Here is a 25,683-nt window from a genome sequence, read left to right as displayed (position 1 = left end):
TGAGAGACACCGATTTTATTAAGGACACCCTAACTGACATCCAACGTGCCTCTCATCCACTATCATTCACCCTGAAATTGCTTTTGGGATGAAGCAAGGCTAGGAGGACAAAGGCAAATGGGGTTGTTAGTTGTCTGTCTTTTAGAACAACACGATGGGACATTTATTCTGTTTTCCTCTAAATGTCAGGGGAAAGTCATTTAAGGTTCAAATCCCAATTTTACCACCCACTAAGTAAGAGAGCCAAGACAAGTCACAATCTTTACCAGCCTCGGCTTTCTCTTCTGCCATATTAGAATCAAATTTCAAGGGTGGTCATGGAAACTCCATTAGCACAAACAGGAAAACAGACAGTAACTAGCATGTAACTGTCTCAGACTAGGGGCTCCATAAATGTTGGCTCCCTTCCCTTTCTCTTCCTCAATGCTCAAGACCTGAAATTGTCTCTGACTTTTATTTCAAAAGCTGTTTAGGAAGTCTCAAGGACCAAGCTAAGAAAATGGGTCAAACATAATACTTCCACCTTGAAGGAGCACGTATCTTTATAACTTCCTTAGACTTTTAAAGACACAGAACAAGACAATGCTCTGTGTTTCAACGTCTCTAGAAGAGAATGGAAGGTTGCATTAGTGTGGGTGGAGGTGGATATATATGTTCCAAAAAACCTTTAATGGTTCTGAGATGTTTTCCAGTCTGCTGACTCAGGTCATTAAATGTATCTTACTTGTGGTATTAAGTCTTATAGACTTTCCTACTGACAAATCTTTAAGATGCAACAGTTCAAATGGGTGATTTCCTAATCAATAGCCATGAGATAAGGTAAGATGTTATAGTGATACTGATTAAAAAAAAAAAAAATAAGACAGCACCTTTTCTTGACATAAAATGGTATTACAGATACTTCATGTCTATTTATGATTTTAGTACTTGTAAAAATACGTGATAAATGATGCATTCATTCAGAAACACTTCAAAATATGCAAATTGTTTTTATCTACAACAGCACCTGGATACATTTTTAAAAAATCACATTTTGAGGCATTATTTATTCAGTCTATATTCAAAGCTGGACAATGAACATAACTTCTCTGACCCTCAGAACAGCTCTGATGTTGTCCATGGGTCCGCAATTCATAGGTGAGAAAATGATGTTCTCTAGATTGTTGCTAGTAGGAAATGAGTGGTGAGTGTTAGAAGTGTAAATTAATAAAAATATTTTTTAAAGGTGTATTTGTATGCATAATCCTAAAATATGTATGCCATTGGAACAGTAATATCCCTTCTTTCAATCAATCCTTAGGTAACAATCAATAAGATTTTGGTTCAAAAATGTTCAGTGGAGTTATTTCTAGCAGAAAAATTATTGCAATATTTTCTGCAATGAAGAATTGCAATGGCAATGATCACTGCAACCTAAATTTCTAACGGAGGGATTGTGTTTTAGGCACCTATCCTCTAGCGTCTTGTGTGCTTTATTGTTAATAGTTTGCATCTGTTACCTTCAGAGGATTGCTGTTGGGAGCTGGAGCCCATTTTCTTTGTGGGCTTTAAGTGACTGGGACTTTGCACACACCATTCCTCCAGCAGTACAAAAGCCTAGCTCCTTTACCTCGAGGTGACCCAGACCACTGGGGGTGTAACTGACGCTCCAGAGCTCCCCATGGGATTGGGCTGAGTGCCGGACTTCACCTGATACCACCCCCTGGATTGGCTGCTTCCTTTTAACTCCCACTTCCCCCCTCCCTTTCTGGGTCATCTGGGAGCACACCTCCACAAATCATTTGCATTTTACCTTTGGCTTGGGGACTGCGTCTGGGAGAACATGAGTTATGATGTCCAACAATAGGGTGAATTTCTGATACCCATCCAACACAGTACCATTTAGCTCCTAAGAAACTATCTTTGAAGAAAATATTTAAAGTATGGTAATATACTCTGGATGTATCTTAATTGAAAAAGGAAAACTATGGTGTAATTAACTATGTAAAAAGAATACAGAGGCAGGAAAAGACTTTCTTAGAAAGATGGATATCAAGATATTATATTTTTATTTCTGATGGTGGGAATATGAGTATAGTCTATTATTCTTTATACTGTTCTGTACTTTTCAAAATTTCTACAACACATCACTTAAAACAAGCACCCTTTTTCCGTTTCTAAGAAAACAGTGGGAGCTTAGATCAGCTGAAATGTGTAGTAAGGAGGAACATAAAAGTCTACAGAGCACAAGAGCATTGGTTAAATCACAGGATCATAAAAACTTGAATAAAAAATGGTAGTTATTAGAAAAGGAGAAGGTTGAGAAATAGTATGTCGGATCCCTTTATAGATACAGAATGAATGTTATACCCCATTACAACCCAGAGACCATTTTATATTGAGTTTTGTCATATTGAATAAGTGGTAGCTTTATTTTGATGAACATGACTTGACCCATTTATGGTGCAAAGCCACATATTAGATACTTAATGCCTGGTATTACAGTTTATTAATGTTTTGATTCCCTGCATTTAGCACAGTACCTTGTATATAGTAACAGCTCAACGTTTATGAAATAAATCATGGCTCAATGGAAATGAACTGCCCCCATTACCATTTTAGGTAGCAGCAGAAACTGTTACTGCTAACTTAAAAAAAAATCCAATTTACTTAAAACTTGTGGCACACTCAGGACTACCAGCCATCAGATATTGAATGGCCACTATCTGCCAGCCACTGTACCTGGAGCTTTTGTGTAAAGTCCGTATCTAGCTGAAGCCTCAACATAAGAAAAAGGCATTAGTATTTATATTCTATGGATGACAAAAACCAAGGCCCAGGAAAATGAAATAGCCTGCCCAGGTCCCCCAGACTGTACAGGGTGAGGAGATGTCTGAAAACTGACACTCTCAGTCAGTGTCATGCTTCATCCTTTGATGGAGTTTAAAAGGTCAACAGAGGAAAAAGTGAAGAGACACTGCCTTCTTTCTACCCCTCTGTCCTGTGCTTGCATCATCAGGTACTTGGGGTAAACAAGTGACCACAGCTTCACAAGGCATGAGAATCAACCAGAATGTTTGTGACCTTGGTGCCGGGGTTCTCAATTGGGAGGGAAGTGACGCAGCCCCCCAGGGGGCATTTGGCAATGACTGGAGATATTTTTGGTTCTCATACCTGGGAAGGGGGGCTACTGGCTTCCAGTGGGTTGAGGTCAGGGATGTTGCTAAACATCCTATGGTACACAATGCAGCCCCCACTACAAGGAACTGCCTGGCCCCGAACATCAGTGCCCAGGATGAGACGCCCTGCCAGAGCACAAGGGAGCACACATCCCCACTCTCTCCCAAGGGGTGGCACCACAGTGCCCCTGAGGTTCCTTAATTTAGAATCAAGGCTTCGGTCTGAAGTCATGGACTGCTTCCTGTTCAAGCAACCACCGCACTGACACCAACTGGCACAGTGGCTCTCTCTGGAATTTTCTATCCAAGGCTTCTCTATGTGGGGGAAGAAGGACTCCAGCAGACTCACTTTTGTGGATCCCAGGAGAGGTTTGGGCTGCCAGTGATTAAAGCTTTGGGCTGTCATTCCACCTTATCAACAGGTTCATCTACATCCTGAACCGAAGTTCTGTGGCTGGAGTGTGGGACGCCTGTGTTGCTCTGAGCTTCCTGCGAGGAGCCCCAAAGAAGGCGTTCACACTAGGCTGGGTCCCCACAGGGGGACAACCAGCCTGGCCTTCCAGTGCTGCAGACCCTCTGTGCACCCCGACATCCTTCTCAAAAAGCAGTTGCAGGGGGGTTGACATAACCAGCCATTACCTCCTGCCAGCCTGTTCTTCCTACCCACTGCCTGTTCTCTCCCCTGCCACTCACTGCTTTTTTTTCTTTCTTTCTTTCTTTTTTCTCTAAAGCAAAGCTAGCTGTCTGACTCAGGTTCAGGGAACAGAGCTACCAGGTACAGAAAGAAAAACCAAAAATGCTCACACATACCCTAAATTATTCTTATGGCCACTGTACTTATTCCTGGGAATGTTCTGAGCTAATTATATCCAGTTACATGCTTAGTTAAGCAAAACTGAGCCTGAATCCCTACTTTTCTCCCTTCCCTCATAAAAAGGGAGCAAGGCCTGCTAGAGAAGGAAGGACTCTCAGCAGGTGAATGCTGAATTGGATCTCCACTATCCCCGTGTGCCAAATTACCCTTAAAATGCCACCCGCAGGAGGTCCGTTCTGCCTGCTGGGAAGCCCTCTTTTTCTCAGAGGCAGGCTCAGAGTTCGTGGCTGTGGGGGCCCCTGTGCCAGTGGAGTGAGGAGAGGATGTGGGCTTTTATCAGGCAGGAACTGAAGACTCAGGCGCCATCCCTACTGCGGTCAGCAGGGAGGAGGACCGTAAACCCCCATGCAACCGCAGAGACAGGGACTTTCAATTTCTAAGGCTCAAGTTCACAACAAAGCCCACTTGCTCCTTCTGAAATCAGGCTGGTATTTTCAGGATTGTAAAGAACTGCTGTAGAGCAGGTACAGCTTGTCCATATTCCTATTTGACAAACATTAAGGGAGCACCAGTGGGACAGGCACTGAGACAAAATGGACCCAGCACTTACTTTGCCGGAGAGGATAGTCTAGAGTGTGGCTCTCAGCCGGGGCAGTTTTGTCTTCCAGGGAACATCTGGCAGCATCTGCAGGTATTTTTGGTTCTCACAACTGGGCGTGGGGGGAGGATGCAGCTGGCATCGAGTGGGCAGAAGCCAGGGGTGCTGCGTGTGCAGTGTCCTATAAGGCTCGGGAGAGCCCAGCACAGCAAGGAACCGTCCACTCCAGTATGTCCAAAGGGCTGAGGGGGGCACTCTGAGGAAGGGCCTGGTAGGTGGACATCAGAGGGTAAGCTGGACACGACAGGACAAAGCTGGAGAAGGGTGGGGAAGGGAAGAGTGTTTCAAACAGAGGATCTCAAGTACAAAAAGGCCATGTGTTAGGAGGCCTCATGGACAGTTCTGGAAGTAATTTTCTTTTCACACCATCATCATCTTAGAGTCTTTGTAAGACAAGGTCTACCCTGGGGCCATAACCCTGACAAACATAATCATGACACACACACCAGAGTCCAAAGCAGAGAGAAGTTGGAAGAATCACTCACACTCTAACATCCATCCTGCGCCACTGCCTTCTTTCTCAACAACCATACGCCCCATTAAAAGAGGCAGGAATCTGAACCCTACTTTTTCTTAGACTTGATACTAAAAGCATGACTCCAAAAAGGAAAAGCTGATAAACCAGACCTCATCAAAACTGAAAAGACTTGCTCTGCAAAACATTCTGCTAAGATGACATAATAAAGAGATACAGAGTCAGCACAGAGAATAGTTAATGATTCTGTAACATCCTACTATGTTGATGGATACTGACCGCGCTGGAAGGTATGAGGACTTGATAATATGGGTGAATGTTGAACCATGGTGTTGTGTATTTGAAAACAATGTAAGACTATATATTAACTACACTTAAAAAAAAGGTACAGATAAAATATTTGCAAACCATGTATTTGACAAAGGACTAGTATCTAGAATACATAAAGTACTCTCGTATTAGTTAAAAAATCAGAAAATGGTCACATACATGGACAGGCATTTCATTGAAGAGGATATAAAGATGGCAGACAAGCCCATGAAAAGATGTTCAACATTGTCTGTCATTAGGGAAATGCAAATTAAAACCACAATGGGCTATTCTCTACACACCTATCAGAATGGCCAAAATAAAACCTAGTGATAATACCCAATTCTGAAAAGGAGGCAGAGAAACCCAGGAACTCATGTGAAATGGTGCAGCCACTCTAGAAAGCAGTTTGACAGTTTCTTACAAAATTAAACATGCATTCATCCTTGTGAACCAGCCATCTTGCATGTTTATTTCAGAAAAATGAAAACTCATGTTCACACAAAAGCCTGTACACCCATGTTCATAGTAGCTTTATTTTAACAGCCCCAAACTGGAAACAACCCAGTTGTCTTCAAAGGGTGAATGGTTAAGTGGTACATCCACAACACGGAACACATCCGAGCAACAAAAAGGATGAACTACGGATACGTATAGCAAATTGGATGGATCTCAAGGAAACTGTGTTGAGTAAAAAAAGTCAATTCCAAAATTTACATACCATATAATTCCTATAAAATATTCTTGATATAACAGAATTGTAGAGAGGGAGAACATATTAGTGGTTATACAGGTTACGGAGGATTGAGGGAGGTGGTGGGTATGCCTGTCAAAGGGTGGCACTAGGGTCCCTATGATGGAACCGTCCTGTATCTTCACTGTAATGGTGATCACACAAGTCTACACGTGACAAACTGCAAGGAAGTAAATACACACACGCACATGAGTACATGCAAATCTACTGAAATCTGAATGTGGTGGACGGACTGTCACGATGTCTATTTCCTAGCTGTGGTATCGTGTGCTGTAGTTCTATAAGACGATACCACTGGGGGAACTAGGTGGAGGGTATACAGGACGTCTGTGTATTGTATTTTACAATTGCATATGAATCTACAGCTACTCAAAATAAAAACTAAAAAACAGAAATATTTAAAAAAACCCTCATTTAAAAACTTTAGTCAGCAAAAACAACTTTAGATCTTTTTATTTACTTTATTTTCCAAATACGGCACACACACTAAAAACTTCAATAATTTTTTAAAAAGTTAACAAAATATATTTTTGCCTATATTAGGCCTTCTTTGATTTGTGAGTATATCAGTTCTTAAGACTTCTTGGTCTCTGGGGGCTCCTGAGACAAACCACCCAAGTTCAAGTCCCAGCTCTACCACCAATGAACTGTTTCTGACTTTACTGTGCCTCTGTTCAACTGTAAAAGGGGTATGAATAACAGCTTTTAAAATTCCACAGGCTGTTGTGAGGAATAAAAAAGGGTAACACATCTCAGGTGCTTTGCACACTTCTTGCACACACTAAGGGCTCAAGTAAAGCTGGCTCTGCTGTTATGGTCACTCATTACCATTATCATGGAGGGTCCAGAGTCCTTGGGTTTCAGTCCTTAGCCTTGTGAGGTCTTCCTGCCAACCTATCCGACAATTCTCTCAACTGCCAAATATTCCCCAACTTCCCACATCTAAAAATCAAGAGGAGTTTTAAAAGCTGACTTTCCCATTTACTTGTGGCATTTTTCAATTGTGGGCCATTTCCTTCATGTCTTTGCTGCAGGAGGGATTCAAGGGTCTAGTATGTGACTTTGTATCATAGTTTCACAGCTGGTCCCAAGTGCTTAGGGAAGATGGCCTTTGTGCTCCTGGGGGCAGCAGCCAGGCCCCGGGTGGCCTGCACAAACGGCCCTGGAGATGGGGTCAGGAAATGACCGATGCCACTGGGAGACTCAACAATGGGCGTCAGGCTCTGCTGACTTCCTTGTGCTCTCTCAACACTGCCAGCCTCACAAAGAAGGAAAAGTGCTTTCCTGCCGGCTGAGACTGAAAGTGCCTGTGATGACACTAAGCCAGACAAGATTTGTGTCTGTGTTCCAGAGACTCAATGGTAGAAGTCTGGAATTGTAAATGGCCTCTCATCACTGTTTTATTTGCATAGATGGAGGAAATATCTAATACAGAAAATGCTTCATGATTTCCCAAGGAAGCTATTTAGAAATAATTCTAAGCTTTACTGGCTTATTATCATGTTAACACACTGGAAAGAAGGGGCAATCCAGGAAAAATAATTAAATTTTAGCAAGCAAAGGAGACTCTAACACTGTTTCTTTCCAAAAAAAAAAAAATTACAGGAAGATACATAGAAGTCCCCAGGCCCACTTTCATAGAAATTCTTGGTTGGATGGGAGGAAAATGTACTCCTCATGCCCTAAACTTGCTGTTCCTCCAGGTCTTACACCTCCATCAGTGTGGCGCCCCATGTGCCCAAGAATCTAAGCTGAATGCCGGTAAATCATCCTTCATCGTTCATCCCTTTCCTGACCGCAGCTGAACTGTCAGCAAGTGTGGAGACAGTTTCTGAACGCTGCACTTTCTCCACCTCCACGGTCCCCAGTCAAGCCACCAACAGTCCTGGCAAACATTAGCCCCCTATACCTGACTCACTGTCTGCATGGCCCCAGTGACCTTGTTGATAGGGAGGGCTGACCGTGACCCTTGGAGCCAAGACCAGTGCTCATCCCGCCAACGGCTTCTCTAGGCTCTCACGGTGCAAGGCAAACCCCCTTCCGCGGCCTGTGAGTTGGCCTGCCTTGTCTGGACTTGGCTTCCTTCTACAGAACTCCTCTGGGCAGTTGACAGAACCTACCAGGCTCCTTCCAGCCTCAGGCCTCCATGCTCACAGTCCTTCTGCCTGGAACGTTCATCGTCTCCCCTTTATTTTGCACCTATGGATGGGTGAATGACCTCGTCTGTCCTGTTCACCACTTTTCCCCAGCCTCCAGTGTGGCACACGGGATGCCAAGGTGTTGTGATATCACCCACGCATTAATGATGAAGTCAGGCTTCCAACCATCAACTTGATGCACTGTACATATTAGTACTGATTACAGAAGTCACCACCCTATAAGCACGGGGTGTCCTAAGGTATTTGGGGAAGTCTCTTTTTTTTTTAAAGAAATTCTACAGCAAGATTTCACAACTTTTGGCACAATTCACGTTTGAGGCTGGCTAATTCTTAGTTCTAGTAGCTGTCCTGTGCATTGTATTTTAGGCAGCATCCCTGGCCTCTACCTACTAGGTGCTAGGAGGACCCTCCATCCAGCTGTGACAACCAAGTAGCTGGAGACACTGGCAGTCGTCCTTGGGGGAGGGAAGGAGAGTCACTCTGGCTGAGAACCACTGATGCAGAGAACAATTAATAATGGTGGTTAGGACTTTAATTCTGCCCACAAAATACCTAATGCCATGAGCAGTAAGATATTTTATACAGTATTACTAGCCACCATCCTTATTCAATGGGATGTACATCATTCAGCACAAGATCATTTCAGTGGGAACATGTACTCTGAATCCCTGCTGACATTTATGAACCACCATGGAGGGGCTGGGTGGTCCATCCTGAGAGCGTGAACTTGGTTTTCTGCATGAGACTCTAGGGGATTCCGATGTGAACCAGCAGCAAAGAATAGCAGGGAAGGAACAAGAGGTAAGAGAAGAGTTGGGGAACGATGGGGCCCCACATATCTGACATGACCTTCCATCTCTGTCCAGCACATGGAACAAAAGAACACCTTAGTGCTTTGGGGCCTTCCTGAGAGCACCCATGTGCAGTCCTCAGGCACTCGAGCACTCTGTCTTTCCACGGGGTGGGCACAGCCCAGGAATGCACCGTTAAGAATTGAATCTCAGTATCACACTAAGCCCCTGTCCCCTGGCCACCGCTTTAACTAATGTCACGCTATTGAGCTTGAAGCCCCTCTTCCGGAATGCAAAACGACATCCTAGTGTTACCTGCCACAAAGCAACAATATTTCCAATTATTGGTCAAATTGCAAATGCCCCATGAGTCATTTAAATAAATCTCACATGTATGAAATAGTCGATTGTGTTCTCAGAGCAATTCCCAGCTGTAAAAATAGAGCCACACAGAATGTATTTTCTTCAGCAGCTAAGTGAAAACACTGCACGTATAATGCATGATTTAAAGCCCTCAGGAGGAATTTCAATTTGCATTCCCTATTTTAAAATGTACAATCAAGTGCTGTCTTAAAGTGTTCTACACATTTAAGTCAATATTGCTTGCCTGAAGTCCCAACCACTCCTAAATTTTCACACATGAATTGATGACCTGAGGATTTTAATGCTCCCAGTGACTTTTAAAACAATGGCTTTAATAGGGCTGCATTTGCTAAGAAAACACTCTTAGACTTGACTGTTCAAGCCTCTGCAGGCCAGATGCCTGCCAGGAGGAAGGGACTGAGTATACCATCCTTCACTCCAGAGTCCAAACTGTGTTCTCTTAAGTGTCCACAGCAATGCCCTGGTGTTAGGATGCTTCAATATTCTTGACAGTTGATCAATATAGCTGATCAAATGGTGGTTGGCAGGGTCTGTGGCAGTGAAAAAGGGGCTGTCAAACAGGTGGCCCAAGAAACTGTGCCCAGACTCTTGGGGCCTGGGGAAAAGGGAATTAAAAGATTCACCATCATTTTCCATTTCTCATACAGCCATAGAGGTTATACAAATACTCATGCACTTTCCTAGTGAAATAATGAAAGGACTCGGAAATGATCTATTTCAATAACCTGTCATCAAGGCTAATGTCTTACATTATCTGTAATTAAGATATAGTGGGTACCCACTTGGAGATGAAGGAACCTATTATGTGGCATGTTGTTGACAATACTTAGCCTCCCAGGCTGGTTGACAAGAACTTCCCTACAGACTATCTGGAACTAACCCCGGTTGAATTCTATGATTTGAGCCACCAACTATCTCCACTTGCTGTCATATCATACTTACCAATGAACCTTCCCATAACAAGTGGGCTTCCCATAAGATGTTGTTAACGTGGGGAATAAGCTAATTGGCCAAGGGACTCCCTTTCCCTTCTTCCATCTCTTGTATGAGTCTGGTAACTGTCAGTCTCTCTGATCTGCAACAACCCTGGGGCTCCTGATAAAATCTGAATTTTCCTTCTATGCTTCATGTTATGGATCCCCCTTTATGATGCCACCTCAGGAGAGCCCACCTAGGCAGTCGGCTTCCCTAACATCATGCAAGTAAAATGCAACACCATTTCGTGTCTCATCCTGTGTCTCTTCTTCTCCCTTTGGTACCATTGAGAATTTATTTACAAACGTCTTTTCCTTTCCCTGCAAACAAAGAAGTCGGGAAAGTGCTGAACTTGTGTTAAAATCCTAAGAATGAAGGAGGAAAACAAGAATGTACCTCAGTCAGCTTTCTAACACACCTCTGCCCCCAAGTAGGCACATTTACACAGTTCAGGAAAAAATAGACAAGAAGCATCTTTCCTATTGTCTCTCTAAATACATTAAATATTTTGCATTAAAAAGTGGGTTCCAGTGTGGACACACTGATATTACGTTCCATTTTAGGTGACCGTAGTAGGGCTGCTTTGAGGTAAGTTCTGGCATGCACGGAAATGATTCTCTGATACCTGAGTACATGTTCATCTCCTCCTCCTCAGCCCCCTGTTCCAGTTCTTGTGCTGAAGTCCCCTCTTTATCCAGGTTTGGTTCAAGAAACCCAAACAGGAGGAGTCCATCCAAATCCCTCAGCATAAATATTTGGCGTGGATTACAAGTAAAATCCATGGTTATGCAGAGGAAGTTGGGAGTATAGGCAAACTGGGTCCCTGGTTCTGATTTTAACTTCTGGGGGGAGGCGGGGATTAATAATGCACCAGAGATCTGGAAGTACTTCTGAAGTAGGGAACAAGAGATGTGTGCAGCTAGTAGCTTCCACTTCAGGAAGCGCTCCTCTGCTTTCCTCTTTGATCCTCTCCTTTCAGTACAAAGGGCCTGTAAATAAATAAAATCCCAAAGGAATATGTGGTAAGATGATCACTCTAACATTGACACGTTTATTTCCGGCAAGCAACCATCAAACCAGCAAAGTTCTGCAAAGCTGAGAAACCATCTCGAGCGATGGGAAGCAGGCCTCCCACCTGGGCTTTGTCACCCAGATATGGAGGTTATTCCTCTAGCCTGACTTTATCTGCTGAGGTCCCGGCTAGTGTCTTCTGAAGGGGTTTGGGAAAGGTGTGTTCAGCTATTTCCCAGGATTCTTCTGAGATTGTGGAATAGACCTTTTGTTTGGTCCTAGGTCTGCTTGCATCAGGTAAGTCACACACCTGCTCTGTGACTCAGTTTCTTCATCTACGAAATCAGTGGTAACCCTCTCTCCCATCCCACACCTCAGAAGGTCGCTATGGGGACCCCATGACACCACCCTGAGAAATGATGTGGTAACTCAGCACCACAGAACTTTCCTTCTTAGGACCAACCGTTTTACAGGCCCCCACCACCCACCCACACACACACACACACACGCATGCACGCACGCGCGCACACACACACACACCTCTAAGAACAAGGATTTCTGCAATTAAAAATCAATGATATAATGACAGTTTTCCCTCTCACTTTGCCTAATCTCTGTTGTAAGACACCCCAACCTTTAGAGATGGAGTAGGCTGAGCTGCTTTTTGTCATGAAGCCACATTTTATAGGGGAGAACAGTCTCCCCAGCGTTCACAGCCAGTTATGGAGATGATGTTCACTAACAGTGGAGTTGGTGAGAAGCTGCACAGGAGATGGGGGAGGGGAAGGGCATTTTTAAAGCTCCTCTTGTGTCCACAGGCCTGGGAACACATCTTTCACTAAATCTCACATGAACCTGCTGGATATGGTCGAGGTAACAGAGATGAAGAGCGACTGAGTAATATGCCCACATCACACAGCAGGAAAGGGGCAAGAGACCATGTGGATATGTCCACGACCAGGACGCGCTGCCAGAAGCTTCTCCCTGAGAGGGCAGACATGCTCCCGTCACCTTCCCTCCCTTGTCCCATTCCTCTGGGTCCTTCTTCATTCCTTCAGAGCTTAGGATTGGCACGGAACCACTTCTCAAGCTTCGCCTTTCCTTTTGCCCCCAGACGCAGAAGGGTGCTTTCAGCCTATGTGACAACCCTCTCCCACGCTGGAAAAGCCACCCTTTCTTCCACTATGAATTCCTTAAGTTCTAATTACCATATGCACTTGAAGATATGGTATCTCCAGAGAAGACACACCTCCTCTTTTCCCAACAAGAAGATCCCTTACACCTCTTCCCCTCATCCCCCCAAGTTTTGGTCAACCTGATCCAATAAACCTGATGATTAATATGTGAAATAACATACACTGTGATTTAGAAATAGTACTTTCCTTTCCATCCCCACCTTCCAAAAGCAATTTAGTTCTGAATTTTTCCAGACATCTTCTGCATGCCTGTCATCACTCTGAGTTGTCTAACAATTTTCCCAAGCACCCCATCTTCTTTTCTCCCAAGTTGCTTATGATACAGAATTTTTTTTAACATAAATCACTGAAAAATCTATGCTAAGCCCTAAGAAGCCCTTCATAGAGCATCAGAACAGTTGCCCACATAGGTAAAAATATATCCATCATCCCCTGACTGTGTTACTTTTTAAAGAGACCCTTAATAGTCCTGATAAGATTTCATTTGACAAAGAGCAGCTACCTCTTCAGCAAACTCAGTTTCCCTTCTTCCCAGACACCGAGCTGGACTACATTTCCCAGCCTCTGCTTTAGGTGGGAGTGACCACATTACTGAAACATACATAGTCCATGAAATGGGAACAGAAGTGATGTATGGCACTCTGAGGCCTGGTCCTTCAGCCCCGCCACATGCAATCCTCCACGATCTTTCTGCTTCCACCAGCTTGTTGCTGACAAGCATCATGACTGCAGAAACTGCCTGCTAAATAAAGTGGAGCCACAACATCGAAAGAAGCTGGGTCCCTGAAGCACCAGGCTTAACACAGACACATCCATTTTGGACTTTATGCAAGTAGAAAATGAGTTCCATAGTGTTTAAGCCATGGTACATGTTTGGGTTGACTTGTGATAGCAACTAGCATTACATTAACAAATGTAACAGTCAACAGTTGACAATTGTGACACCATGAGCTTGGGAATAATTAATAAATCTGTATTCAATTTCTATGCCTTTTTTTTTTAACGCTTTTCACCATGCAACCTCTCAAAGCATTCATAGTAAGTAATGATGAAGGAGATTTCAGGCTAATGCGACTTCCCATCCTGTTCTCCATCATTCACGCGTCTCATCTACCCAGCGCTTTTGGCGAATTCTGACTGATGAATTTATCAGGACTTCTATAAAAAAAGCTTTTGGAAGGACTGTAATATACAGCAACTCTCTCTTTCTCTGAGGAACAATTTTGGGGAAATTTTCCCCTTTATATTCATGCATCCAGTTTTTAAACTAGGACACTCTCTTTTTCACAGAGAAAATGCTATACTTTAGTGCCTTTTAATGACTTATTAAGGCATCTCTTGGGCACCATTTTTGGCTTGCATGCCAATCCAGAACAGAGCAGGCCATAGCGCATGCCAGTAGGTTGTAGTTATGAGGGTTTAATGAAAGTATAAGTTATGTTTAATGAAGTTATAAGTGAGTAACATTTCACACCTTTCCAAAGTTGTCCACAAAAACTTTCATCTTCTTTTTTAAGGGAACCAATCTATCTCCTTGGATTTAGCCACAGAGAGCAAGTGAAGGACTACATGGCCAACTCTTACTACTGATACAAACTAATAAATAGCAATTCTACAAAATTTAGGGCAAAAGGGGTTTTGTGGATGGCAATGCAAAAGAAAAAATGAATGACTGTATTACTCAGGAGGTCTATCTAAACATTGTGCTTATCAGCTACATGCTAACACTTCACCTTGTGGGTAGACTCACCTCTCCCACACAAGACCACGAGTAGTGACTGACTTTTAAGAAACTTGTATGTATAAAGGGTTGTAGTGTTGGAATCATGGAACCTCCTGGACAGCTGGGCACTCCTGCCCTCATTTCACGTAAGAGGAAATCAAAACCTGGAGATGGTCCACCACTTGCCCGTGTTCCTGAGCCTCGTGGAGCCTCCACGTTCGTCCTCTCCAGGACAATCTTGGCCTCCAGCCTTGCACAGCTGCCAGGAGAATGCAGGGCAGCAATGTGGGTAAAGTGCTTTCGCAGCCCATGGCCTGAGCTGGCACCACAGGCTGTCCTCCAGTCCTTCCCACAGGAAGAGGGGAGAGGACTTCTGTGCTGCTGTCCCGATGACCTAGTCCACACTGCCCATCCCCATCTGGCCTCCCCGATACCTTCCTGGTGGCCCTCATTTTGGCAGTGGAATAGCGACTCAGTGCAGTACTGAGGGTGAGGAGGATGGGTCTGCTCCAGCGGAGGAGTAGTTGATTACTATGGTTCATGATGATGGCAAAAGCGAACCAATTCTAAAGTAATTTCACTATTGTGGTTAAATCCTCTGCATATAACACACCCCATATTTTCTCTCCCCACTATGGTGTACCAATGTTCTAGAGTATCTTGAATTATTAAAGGATTATGGATATGTCTCTTCTGTCTAAAAATACAATATCCTCAAAGGTCAACCTATTTTGTGGATACTTCTGTATCCCTCAGAGCACCTAGCTGAAAAACTAGAACTTAAACTGAATCTACCCGCATACAAAAGGGCTGCCAGCTTCTACTCCTTTGAAGTCCTATGTGGGGCAGATTATCAAGAGGTAAGTCTCGGGGAATCTCTTTACTCTCTGGGAATAATCCTCTTCAAGAATGTGGGAGTGGACAACATAGGAAAAAGGAGACATGAATTGGCAAGTGGCTCTCAGGAACAGATGGTAACAGTACCCAAGTTAATGGGGACACTCTGGAGGCTGATCAAGAGTAAGTGACAGGTGATGGCAGTTCTGGAATAAACCGTACCCAGATCCGGCATTTGGAGAGGTGACAAGTGGCAGGGGTAGAGACATCAGCTTTCAACCTGCCTCAATCCTGACCTTGCCAAGTGACTGAGTCACTGTATTTTCTATTTCCCTGTCTGTGAAATGGGAACAATATTCTCTTTCTCCGAAAGGAAGGTGACATCCTCATCATCTCCATTCTCTAGCTTTAGAAATGGAACAAGAGAAGCGAGTATGTTGAAACCATAAAACTAAGTGTACGGCTGGGGTTTAAACCCAGGTTCATTTGACTCCTAAATGTATCTCTGCCCAGCAATATTCCAACTTTTCATCTGTGGGGCCCTGCATTGCTCCTTAGCCACCGCAGGTTAGCCTCAGTCATTCACTGAAAACAGTATTTCAGAATGAATAACCTCCACTGCCAAGATCTGGGGTGACTACCCCACAGGGGAAGTCTCAGCAGGATGTTCTGCACACCTGAACCTCCGGTTCTCACCTACAAACCAGAACTAATTTCTACCTTACAAGGGCTGTTAGAATTCGACCAGATCATGTATAAGATGTGCCTCACAGCACCTGACTCACTATAATCCCTGATCCTCCATTTCCTTCCCTCTTTTTGGGCTTCTCTGTGTCAGGTACTGTGGGAGGAGCCCAAAAAATTCCTGAGGTTCCTAATCGGTCAGTAAGACACACACATAACTAGGACACAAGACAGAAAGTAAGACAAAAGCTTAGTTTTGCAATGATACCTGTAAAAATATATACTTATCATACTCAATGAAATTTTAGGCTGAGTGATTTACATGCATGGGTATAACTGTTTTCAGCACTTGCTGAAATTAATTCACATCAGTATGATTAGCACTTTGATATTTATGATTTACCACCTTGCTGCACAAAACAGGCTTACTATGAATAATTTGGCATCTCTGGCCAGTCCTCCAAATTGCTAGTTTAATTAACAAGTCATTAAGAAATGAACACAGGTTCAGCATAAGGTGATGTGAGTCTATTAGTAAATTAATTTCAAAGAGGAGAATCCATATCTTTAGAAAGAAGCTCTCTTTGTAATTCAGTTCACGAAGTATCTTCCTGGCATCTCCCATCCCTTTGTCCAAGTGACAATTCAAGTGTGGACATACACTGAGTGCCATGTAAGGTCAAATGGATATCTGCCAATAAAGTCCTAAAAAATTATATTAATGGTGGCAGAAAATATATTTCCTATCTGGAAATGTTTGCTGAGGTTAACCCAGCATTCATATATAGTGGATGAATACTGAAAGAATCAAATCGTAACTAAATGACCAAGTGTTTTAAATAGAGTCAGCATGTTGAAAACAGTTATTTCTGGACATCATTGACTACAGCTGAACGACTTTTTCAGTCTGAAAAACAACAAAAAAAGAAGACTCTGGATGTTACACTTGCAAAACTGAACTATTGAACCAAATAGAGTATTTTTCCTACTGCGTAGACAATTTATTCATTCTTTATAACTAATATACAGAAAATTGTAAAAGCACCCAGTTGGACAGGGTTTGAATGCAATGTGCCCCTAGAAAGACTTCCTGGGAACACAGCTGTTTACACTTCCTCGCACAGTTGGAGTAAGCGGGAGTTTATTTCACGCATCAGCCATCCTTTGCACCACGGCCAGTGCTGGAAGAGCAGGGGCCTGTGGGAAGGACAGATGACCAGCTGCTCACTGGGAGTACTGCCCACTGAGAGTGGTAGAGAAAAGTGGCCTGGAAATCAAGCAGGTGAACACATAGAGCAGGTCACTCATTTACAAGGTCAAAAACACAATGAAAACATGTGCCCCCGAGGAGTTACTCACTTGGACCACTGTGACACACAGAACTCCCCCACTCCTGCCCCAACCACCTCCTCATGCCCTGGAAAGTCAGCTCTGTCCTAGACTCTGGGCTCAACAACTAAAGTACTCTTTCCACTCCCTCAGAACACTTCAGATGTGGCTACCTTCATGCCCAACTCATAGATCAAGAAACTGAGGCTTAGAGAAGTTTAATAAAGTGGCTTCCTGGCCTCCAGTTAGTAACTGACAGAATCTAGGTGCAGACCAAAGCCCGCTGGCCTTCAAATCCTCCATACTCTTAACTACTACACTGTGCTAAGGAAGAGGGGCTGGAAAAGAACATACACCATTTAGATATGACAGATTTTGAAATAAAGACAACCATTTTAAAAAAAACTGTATGAATAAAGTTGACCCTCAAACAATGTTCTAGGCTGTCTCCACACAGTTGTGGAGTTCAATTAGGCATCTTTTAAAACTCACACTTGTCCTTCGGTTGAGTTTCATCCAGCTCGGCCTAAGTCATTCTCTTTTACTCCAGTAAATGCACTCTACCTTTTCAACCCAAAGGTCAGTACTAATTTTAGAGTTTGAGTCCCAGAAAAAAACAAGTGTCTAGGGAAGGAACCAGAGTGGAGGGTGAGGGGGGTAGGCAAAAGGCATAAAAACATTACTTAAAACATTAATTCAAAAATATTAGCCTCTTCCCATTTCATGCATTTGGGTTGGGTTACTGAGGGATACCATACAGCCCAGTGAAAAGATGTCTTTTGAAAGGAAGCATGTCATTTGACAGGAATTTCTTTTTGACAAGCTATAAATATTGATTAGTCATAAATTTTTGGAAATTCATGATATCAGCTCACAGTTCAAACAGTTACAAACCCGGGTTCAGGCTCTGGCATGGACACATAGAGGCTGTATGTATGACCGTGGACGCTTCAGCTGCTCCACACACTTCTTTCCTGACTGTGGGATTGCGAATGATAATCAGTATCTGTCTTATAAACAGGCAAGAGACTTAGGAGACAACTCAGAGCCTCTGTCCACTGCAAACAAATACTAAGGGCACTTAGGGTGACTTGCAAGCCCAGCACACCCTCCTCAATCCATCCCCTCCTGACTACAGACTTGAACACTGAACTCCAACTCTGGCCAATCATAGTATCCTATTACCTTGACAACAGCCATTGGTCCAGGGAAAGGCACATGACCCCACCTGAGCCAATCAGAGTACCTCCCTAGGGCTTTCCCACCTGGAACTGGCAGGAAGCTCCCCTTTCCTCTCTGTGAGGCTGCAGGGAGGTAAGGGCGGAGCTCCCTGCGGTCTTGGTCCCTGGCAGAACGAAGACTGCTCACAGACAGAAGCAGAGACCAGAGACACTGAGGGGGCGAAGAGAAGAGCCCCCTAAGGCCCTGAGTCTCTGGTTCCAGTCACCCCGGGGCCATCAGCACCTGCCCTGCCCCAGAGTCGGTAGTGAAAGCTAATACTTCCCCACTTGTACTCCATGATTTTCTATGGGTTAGTTTAATTGGGGTTTCTGTGCTTGTAACCAAAAGATAACCCAGTAGCTAACAGTTTATGTAATCTGAACAGTGACCAAAGCCACATAAAAATATTTCTTCCTAAGTGGATTCCTTATTTAAAAAATGAAAAGAAAAATTTAGTAGAAGAGGCAAACACTGCTGTTATTTACATAGCATTTTCTCAAAAGAAAGAAAAACCTATTCTCATTTGCAGTCCCCTTATTCATTTTCGAGTGGGCTTTGTATTTGGTATTAAACTTTCACATACACCCACTTTCAAGATTTGGTTCATTAAAACTTAGGCTAAAAACAAGTGTGTGGTTTTTTTTTTTTTTCCTGTAGCTATATTAGTTGGCACTATAAATAGAGGGAGAAAGTGGGGGGAGAAAGTACTGATGCTATTTTTGGTAAGCTCTGAAGAGACATTCCCCAGGTTACCAGGGTTCTCACTGCGCTGAGAGGGGAGGGCATTACAAAAATGAAACAAAGCGCAGATACCAAGATCTGCAGTCACTACAACAATCCTTTCTGCCTTTTCATAGGATTTGTTTTCCTTTTCTATTAAAATCTCCTCCCCATTATCTTTCTCCCAAGAATTAACTGATAAAAATAGAAGGGCACCATGGATTCCAATTCTCAAATTATCTTTTGAAGCAAAGGGCAAAGTCCGAGGTCAGACTGAAGCAAGAGCAGGGGGTTCCTGATCTGATCTTGAACTAGGGCATCCACCCCAACCTTTGAGGGAATTCAGGGATGAAACTGGAGACATGCTTATCAAAATGCATAAATGGAATTACAAATAGACAACTGGCTTGGGCTCAGTGGCCATCCCCATGCATAAAAAGAGCCCTAGAAGGGAACATCAACTTCTTTGGACTGGGCCTCCATCCAGACCTAGAAATCTAACAGCAGAATAAGGGGAGAATAGCTGACTATGTACATAGACTTGGCCTGCTGGGTGAAAGGTAGCATTTTTCAAAAAAGAAATAAAATCTATATGCTTTCAGTGTTCTTAGACAAATTGTGAATTAGTAGATAAGAAATAATAAAATTAGTTTATTGCATTTGACTCTATTCCACACCTAAGGGTAATTTTTTTTTATAAAACTCAACATTGATTTTCAGACATACAATTCACTCATGAGGAGAGATGGTTTTAGAAGGAGAAGACAAGCACATTTATGGGTGGAGACAGTTTACAAAGAAGATCCAAGTATGAGGGAGATCCAATTTATTTAACATTTTTATAAATGCCTCTAAGTGGGAATATAAACTAGATCTTCATGCTGGCCCTCAATGTTACTTCTGAGTCCTAAGGAGCCAAACTGAATGATTACATAGGTTTAAGAGAGAGAAGAATTTCACGTAAACATAAAACAATGTATTTAAGAAAAACTGCACCTAGATATAGTATTTCTAAGAAAACCAGATCAGAAAGGAAAATCAGCCAAGAGGTTATAGATTTTCTTTTTAATAAGACACTGCTGAGATCATTTATTTCAACACACCCATTGTATAGACAAGAAAATCAAGTTTTAAGTGGTCAACTATACAAATTATTGGCAGGAATAGCCCAGACCTTCTCCCAACCCAGGGTTCTTTCCATCAAACTTGACTTTAGAGATTAGATAAAAATTACCATAGCAAAAAAAACAAACAAACAAACAAACAAACAAGACAGTATGTATCACCATCACTGAGAAGGTTAATGGAAAAAAACAGAAAGCATTCTTCTATGCTGTATAAAAACCATGAAACACAGGGGCCAGACCAGCCAATGGACCTCAGTGAAGACAGAACCAAGCCAAAAAGGGGTTCTGATGAGGATAACTGAAGTAAACATAGGCCCAGAAGCACTTCTGCGTTAGACTCTGCTTTTTGTTCAGTAATGTTCTATCTCAAAAGACATCATCAAAGATTTCGTTTTTTTTTTTAATATGAAGATATATATTAAATGCAGAAGTATCAGAGCCAGGGTGGAGGTGTTGGAGGAGTACTCTCCATTAAGCCTGAAAAGCAAGCACTCTTTCATGAAGTGTGCAGTAAACGTGTGAAAAATATGAATATGGTTTAGTTCAGACATCCATTAAATGAAATGCCTTTGGCTCATGCACCACTGCCAGTGCAAATGAAGTGAAAACACAGGCCCGTCTTCAAGGCACTGGGGAGTCTGGGGGCCGGGGGTGTTGCTATGACAGAGTATCTGCCACTGAGAGGCGCCCGGGGGTGAGGTGCACCTGTGTGTACACACCATACATGCACCATAGAGGGCTCGTGGCAGCAATTCTCAGGAAAGATGTTCTGGAACAGGCAATGCGGGACCTGAGCCTTGAAAAAGTGCAAGTTAGCCAGACAAAGAATGCAGAAGATGGAGAAAGAGAATCCTAGGCCAAGGCCCAGGAGGGGCAAAGAAAGGAGATACAGAAGCTCTGTGCTGGGAGAGCCTGCAGGCAGTTCAGCTTGGCAATGAAATCATTTGGGACGGGCACTTGCAAGTTCGCTGGCTGAGTGCTGAGGCATTTTGGGCCAGAACTGTCCAAAGAGTGACCTTGGGGTCACACCGTAACTCCAGGCACCATGCATTAAATGGGGTCCCACCAATGTTTCAAGTGCTGAGGGGCACTGCCTCTGCCTCCATATCTACAGTCTCCCTGCCGCTGTTTGGGACGGGGGATCCACCCTGCCCCACCTCCCCCCAGGGTGGTGTGAGGACGTGGGAGGGTGGTAAGGTCAGTCAACTGCAGAGAATGCATCTCGACACAGGTGAGGTAACACTAGAATTATGTATTACCCACCCTCCTTAACAGAAGCTCAGAAGCATTTTGAGGAGCTCAGGTCCCACACGATAAAAGACAACAGAGGGCTCACCTTTCCACTTGAGACACCTAACCTGAGTTAGGCTGTAACATAGTTGTCAGGCAAGGAGGCCCTGAGTTTTCATCAGAGGCGCACAAGCAGATTTGGATTTGAGGGGCTGGAGCAGCAGATCATCTCTGCAGAAACACGGAAGATGGTTGAAAAGGTGTAGAATGAGGAAACGAGGCAGAAGGTGGTGCAGTAAGGCACTGGGCATGCACAGGCTGTCGATGACCTTCCATGGGAGCCATGAAACCACTGGAAATGAGGACCCCATGTCCATGGAGAACCAGAAAGCAGGCAACCTCCAGGGTAGCTGGGCCCTGGAAACTCCAAGCCAGTCAAGCGTTGCCACAGGGGAATGCAGGCCTCATGTTCCAGATCTGATTTTTAAGGGAAGCTACAAATCCGAGTGACATCTTAATATTTCTAAGTGTTAACTCAAGTTCTGGATTGTTTGTCCAGACCAACGACACAGCTGCCAGCTGGAAATAACACACTGGCCACCACTTTGCCCCTCTGGACTCTAAAGCAGGGCAGGGCCACCAAGAGGAGAGCAGAAGTTGATGGGGTTGCACAGCACGGAGAAGCAGCAAGACTTGGCGACTGTCTGGATGTGGGAGTGCTAGGGAAGCCTGGCAACACTGTGAGGTCTCTGCTTAACACTGGGGTGCATGGTGGAGCCGTGACCCAGAAAGGAGGCTAAGGAGGTAGGGGGTAGGGGATGAGGAAAAAATCAGTTTTGGACTTATTGTGGGTTTTTTGCCTAAGGTGCATAGAGAAGACCACTGAACTATAGGTAAACAGGCGGAGATGCCAATCTGGGACTCAGTTTGTACTGGTGATAGATGAAGCTGGGGGAACATGGTTCACCCAAGCCTCTACAGAGAGCAGAAGAAGGCAAGGACAGAGGCCTGGGTGACCCCAGGAGGTAGTGGGAAATGACAGTTAAGGAAGAAAAAGAAAGCAACAGAAAGGATGCAAAACTCCAAATCAAACGGTGCACAGGTCTGGAGAGCATCAGTAGGGTCGCTCATTCAGGAATTGTAGGGTGCTCTCCTGTAGTCTACGGAGACTCTGGCCATTTGCTGAGAGCCGAGAAGAGAGGGGAAACTGGGGAAGTGTTAGCTCATTTAAGAAGCCTGGGGAGACACACTGGTCACTGGAGATGAGGTGGGGAATGCAGGGACAAGGGAGGTTATGGCATTTTTTAAAATACTGTTAAAAGATAAAAGAATTCATAGGAAGCCATTAGGCCCTACTACAGGGAGGCCTTCTCTCTCCCCTCTTCTAAGTTCCCTGACTCAGCTTGATTTTTCTCCTATTCTTGCATCCCACTCATTTTTTTATCATACAGTTAATCATAGCATAATTATGTTTCCATTTTGTCTATTTCCTCCCATAAGAATGACCATCCCAAGAGAGCAAGGACCCATACATCAGGGCCTAGCAAGATGCCTGGAAAGAACAGATGCTCAAGAAGATTTCTTAGATGATTAAGTAAATTTGGAGAGGTTTGTAGGAAGAAAATGGGGTAAGACATGGAAAGCCTTCAATCCGGGGCCCCTACTTTCTCAGCCGAGCAGGTCATGAAGTCACCTGCCAAACTGGAAGGAGGGCAGAGAAGACGTCTCTGTGTCAAAGAAGAGTTGCAATGGGAGTACCAGTTTGCAACCTGGAAGGGGAGCATGTGGTACAATGACACCGAGATGCTGAAGTTTCTGAGTTCAGAAGTTGAGCATCTCTAGATGAGAACAAGACTGGGATGTAGTTAGAAGATTGAGTTGCTTGAGTGGGTTTAGGTAACTGGATTTGAGATAATCAAGGAAGTGGGAATCAAGAGCATCTCCCCAGTGGATGGGGAGACTAGAAGAGGAGAGAAAGGCCTTCATGCCGAAGGAGATGCCTGACTGGCAGAAGACCACCACACAGAAGGGGAGGTGGGACATAGCTCATTTCCAACCCTACCACCTCAATCTCTGACTAGTATTTAATCCCCCATGTGTGGAACTTAAAATTAACATCCTTTGGAGACCGATTCCTTCTTATCCTTTTAAAATTACGCTACTATATGAAGTTCATGGAAGGCAGAGAGTTTCTGCATTGATTCATTTTGGTTTTTTAGAATAAAAGATGGATGACATCTTTATGACCTTCAGTAATTGCCCTGCACTCTACAGTATTTTCAAACATTATTTTAACCTAGAATCAAAACTTGGGAGTTGAAAGAAACCTCAGATTATTTAGGCCAACACCTTCATTTGCATAGCTGAAGAAAATTTCTGAAGTATTGCAAACAGCAGTAACTACTGATTTAGATATGCAGATAGCATTGAAAGTATCCTCAATTTTTGAAGTGTGCTTTAGATACACAAATCAGCAATGCTACGTTTCTTCCAGTTACGTGTTCAACTTTGAATATAAAACCTCCAAAGTACAAAATTATCACATAAATTGTTCCTGAACAGTTCAGAGAAATAAACTGCTCCCTGGCTTGAAAAAGGAAGTCAAACCTTCACACACCTTTTTCTCTTGATGCTAAATATAAGAATGTTCTCTACACAGTAGTCAAAGCAAGACACAGCAGCATTTCTCAAGAGAGACACACATGAAGATGATTTTTTGTTCATTAATACACTAAACCTTCAACAGCATCTCCATAATACCTGAAGGTGGAGTGCTGTCTTATGTAATACAAGCCTTAGCCTTCCCTCCCGGCTCAGTTTGTAGGCAAATTTAATACCAAATTCTGCTCACAATTTCTGAGTATTTGCATCTTAACCTGTAGCCACTAATCGTGCCAGATGATGAAAATAGCAAAGACCTGCTCCGTAGGGTTAAATCGATTGCTAGAGGCCAATTTAAAGGCTCTCTCGGAAGCAACTGGTCACCCCCACTCTGCTCAAGCAATGGTAACAAGTCAGAGTCCGTGTGTCTTGCCCTATCATCGGGCGGAGCGCTCGCAAAATAGAGGGTAGGGAAGCCCGCCGACTACCTGGGTACTCAGGTTCAGGGGCACGGGCACCAGCTAGGATGGACCGGAGAAAGCCGCGCCGGCCCAGTACTGCCGGCTGCGGGTCCCGGAGACGCCTTCTCCTGTCCCGGTCCTCCTCCGGGGCCCCGCGGGCCGGGCACAGGCGCCGGGCGCCTGTCCGTGGCCGGGGCAGCCGGGGGAGGCTGAGAAAGTTCCTCCGCCCCGACGTCTGCGCCCCGGGGCCCGCTCGCCCCGCAGCCTCCCAGCCCGCCGCAAGGTCGCGGCGCCGGGCCGGCGGCGAGCGGGGCCCCGGGACCGTCCCCGGCGCAGGGGGCGCGCCGGCCGCGCCCCTCCCGCCCCCGGGCGCCCGCACTCACCGTGCCTCGCTCGGGATCCCCAGGTGGCGGCCGCGGAGCGCGGCGCGGCCCGAGCCGGAGCCGGTGGCGGCGGGGCGCGGGAGTCGGAGCAGGGAGAGCGGCGCGGCGGCGGCTCGGAGAGTCCGGCGGGGAGCGAGCGGCGGCGCCTGCACACGCCGCGCAGCACGAGCAGCCGTCAGCCCCAGGGCGCGAGCGGGGCTGCCGCGGCGGCGGCGGGGGCTTTATCGCCGCCCGCCCGGCCCCCGCCCCTTCCTGCCGCCCCCGCCCCCGGCCCGCCCCGCCCCGCCTTCCCGCCGCCGCCTTTGTGTGCGGCGGCCCGCTGCGTCCCCGCGCCCGCACCCCGGGACGCCCCGCTCCCGCTCGCGGCTCGCGGACGCGGTCCCCCGCGGGTCCCCCTCGTGGGGCTGCGCCCGGAGACGCGCAGACCGCGAGGTGCGGCGCCAGCCGGGGCCGAGGCGCACGTGGGGCGCCGGGATCGGGTGTGTTGGGAGGGGGGGACCCAGGGGCCCGCGTTGCGCCCCGGGGACTGGGGCAGTCGTCTTGGCTGCCCCTGGGAGAGGCAGGAGGGGCCCCGGGGCAGTGCCCTCCAGTCCGGGGCTGGGACTAAGACTGTCAGGGCGGGCTGGGGAGGGGCAGATCCTCCGGGCGCTGCGCAGGGTGCCCCACAGCCGACTTCTCCCGGC

At 45.2% G+C, this 25,683-nt stretch overlaps 1 protein-coding gene across 2 annotated transcripts in view; it reads right to left on the bottom strand.

Annotated features, from left to right (window-relative positions):
* Window positions 1–25,163, bottom strand: part of SERPINE2 (serpin family E member 2) — a 53,571-nt gene extending 28,408 nt beyond the window's left edge. The window contains exon 1 of one of the 2 annotated variants that reach the window (XM_073218058.1): window positions 25,001–25,163. The gene's annotated coding sequence lies outside the window, so the exon portion shown is untranslated. Of the gene's footprint in view, window positions 1–4,582; window positions 4,604–25,000 lie in introns of those variants that run through there. The other variant, XM_037016487.2, reaches the window with a different exon arrangement.
* Between the last annotated feature and the right edge of the window lie 520 nt (window positions 25,164–25,683).

This window comes from Manis javanica, chromosome 12 (genome assembly GCF_040802235.1).
Source record: "Manis javanica isolate MJ-LG chromosome 12, MJ_LKY, whole genome shotgun sequence".
NCBI classification, from domain to species: domain Eukaryota; kingdom Metazoa; phylum Chordata; class Mammalia; order Pholidota; family Manidae; genus Manis; species Manis javanica.
This window is presented reverse-complemented; position numbering and strand designations above follow the sequence as displayed.